This window comes from Phalaenopsis equestris, unplaced genomic scaffold (assembly GCF_001263595.1).
Source record: "Phalaenopsis equestris unplaced genomic scaffold, ASM126359v1 Scaffold001340, whole genome shotgun sequence".
NCBI lineage: Eukaryota > Viridiplantae > Streptophyta > Magnoliopsida > Asparagales > Orchidaceae > Phalaenopsis > Phalaenopsis equestris.
The window spans coordinates 3,848-6,778 of record NW_018165779.1 but is presented as its reverse complement, the minus strand read 5'-3'; positions in this window follow the sequence as shown (position 1 = coordinate 6,778).

Sequence of the window (2,931 nt, the reverse complement as noted above, 5' to 3'; positions counted from 1 at the left end):
GAGTGGGTTAGAGGCCTCAAAAGATGGCGTTTTCAATGGAGAACTTCCTCTTCTGGTCTGAACTTCCTTATCTGGTCTGAAGAAGCTTTTGGAAGGATTAATTAGAAGTTTTGTTGAGTATGGTAGAGTGCTTGTGGAGTATGGTAGAGTGTTAGAAAAGGCTCTAGATTTTGAGCATGAAATTATGGTTAGGTAGTGGAGAAGATGGCTGAAATTTGATTAGGATGAGCTTAGGAGTGTCTAAGGAAGATTTGTGAGCAATTTGCAACTATCTCCCTAATTAATTGGTAGCAGTATCTCATTGTCCATGAGAGGAGAGGTTTAAATAGCCTTGGCCATGGTGGCTAGAAGTGCAATTCAATGGGTGGAAAAGGTTGCTTATGTCGATGGCTGAGTAGCACAATTAGCCAATTGGAATGATACACACATTGGATTGGTGAAATTTAAGGTTGGTCCATGAGGAGAGCTTCTCATTTTTGGTTTTTCTAGCCACTAGCCAACCAACCAGGCCAAGGGAGGTAGCTAGTAGGCTCAAGGGAGCCAGAGGGAAATTTAATTTTGATTAGGATGGAAGTTTAGTCAAGTGATGACAAACTTGGGTCATTTGGCCAAAAGTGGGAAGGAATCCCTCAAGTCATGGGACTCTTGGTCCATGACATCTCTAGGGTGGGCTAAGAGGATCTTAGTTGGTTCCTAAAGTCTAAATGGCTAAATTATTGGTCCAAGCTGGGCTAGACCATGTGGCTGAAAGTGAGTTTAGGGTGGGTTCAAAATTTGGGATTTGACTTGAACTTTGGTTTAACTTTGGCCAGACGTTGGATCTAGGTTAATTGATTGACAAATTTGGTGTAGAAGACTATCATGAGGCATTTATGTATCAATTAGGTTGATATTTGGAGGTTAAGAAGTTTAATTTAAAGAATATTGGACTTTTGAGCAAGATTGGGTATTTTGGTTTGGATTGGATTTAGGTTAGGTTTAAGTTTGGGTCTATGCTAGTTGAGGCTCAAATTGGTTTAGGGGATGTCAGGAAGAGTTTAGGATCCAAAGTTGGGGAAATTGGATGGCTAGAGAGTTCAAATTGGTGAAATTTTGAAATTAGGCCAATTTTTAGGCATAGAATTTGGAGTTGAAATTGGATTCACTTAGGCTATAGTTTGGTTTTCATTGGGTTGAGATATGATGAAATTTGATTTGGATTTGAAATTGGGGAAGTTTAAAATCAAATTCATGGAAATCGGGGGAGAATTTGGGGAATTTGAGCCTTTAAGGGTAAAATTGGGATTTTGGTCAAAATTGGTCAATTTTTTCAAATTGGGCCCAATGGGTGGTTTGAGTTGGTTTTGGGGATGCTTAAAATAATTTGGCAGGTTTTGTAAATTTTTGAGCCATGAGGGGCATTTTGGTATTTTTGGGAATTTTTGAGTTATTATGGGAAATTTAGAAATTTTGAGGTGTCCTTAGCATTTTGAGTGGTTTGATATGAATTTTGAAGAGAGTTTAAGAATTTGGGTAATATTGGGAAAATTAGGCTTTTAGGGGGTATTTTAGTAATTTTAGGAAAGTTCGGGACTAAAAGGCTAGAATTGGGGATTTTGGGTAAAATTAGGGTCTAATGGAAACGTTAATCACAAATCTACCTTTAAGGTGCAATGAGAACAAGAGAACCTCATTTTGGATCCTTCAAGTGTTGGTCCTAACCATCCTAACCAGAGGCTAAGGGTTTAAGGGAGCACCCACATGACTCCAAAAGAGTAGGGGTGCCAAGCCAAGCATGCTTGGTTTAGGATTTTTTGTTGTGAGTGAAAGTGGGAAGTTCAATTGTGAGTGTGCAAGACTGACTAAGACCACACCACCTAGGCCTAACCTTAAGGCCAGACAGTCCTATGGGGACTTCTCTTGAGCTCCCCCATGCTAGTTCCATCCTAATAAGTGCTGGAAGTTAGAAACAACAAGTGGAACTCCAAGAAGAGTAAAGAAATGTTTAGAATTTCTAATGGGGTATGGTTCCATTATTAGTCCTCCAGGATAGTCAACAAGAAAGTCTTATGGCTAGATCCTATGCTTCTAAAAAAGAAAGATAAAACCTCAACAAAAGTGAGGTCAATAAATGGACCCCAAATAGGTGTGGTGTGTTGGGCGAGCACACCGATGTATTAGCATTGACTGAAGAGATTAACAAAACCAACACAACTACCTAAGTCAACATGCTCAGAGTAGAATGGGGGAAGAGTGAAGAAGGTTTCCGCTGAGGAGTATCAGGTTAATGCTCGATCGAGATCAAAGATTTCAAAACTCTCATTGGGGATTAGGGGGAGTTACTTCTGAGTGTCAACTTCAAATGAAAATTTTATAGTTGGAAAATTTATTTCGTGCTCGCTAACCCTTGCCCTATATATTTATAGAGTCAGTAATAAGAGAAATTGATAGTCGATTATTTAATTTTTATTTTAGTTACAGATTTAATTTGATTTCAACTTTAAGAAAATTTCAAGAATTAGGAATGTGTGGAGAGATCAAATCAAGCTCAAAAGTGCAGGGACTCACATCCAACTTGAAAGACCAATCAGGGAAAAGAAGCACTATGTTGGGAAGGAAAGCTCATGAAGTCACGTCCAACTCAAGAGGTAACAACAACTGCATAGGGAAAGATGATGACTTACTTTATTTAATGGGGTGTTGATGTGGGAGGTTTTGTGATGCATTGTAAATATCTTTTAATACTATAATGCATACATGACCACACGAGTAGTAATTATGCTGTTAAATCCCAATAAAAGTAAATTTAGTATAAATATTTTTATCTTTTAAAATCTTTAAGCTTCCAAATCATAATAATAACACAAGTATATGTATCCCTCAAGTAATAAAGGGCTCTAATGGAGTCCTAAGTATCGATCCCACATGGAGCTGGAAATTCTTATGGTTATA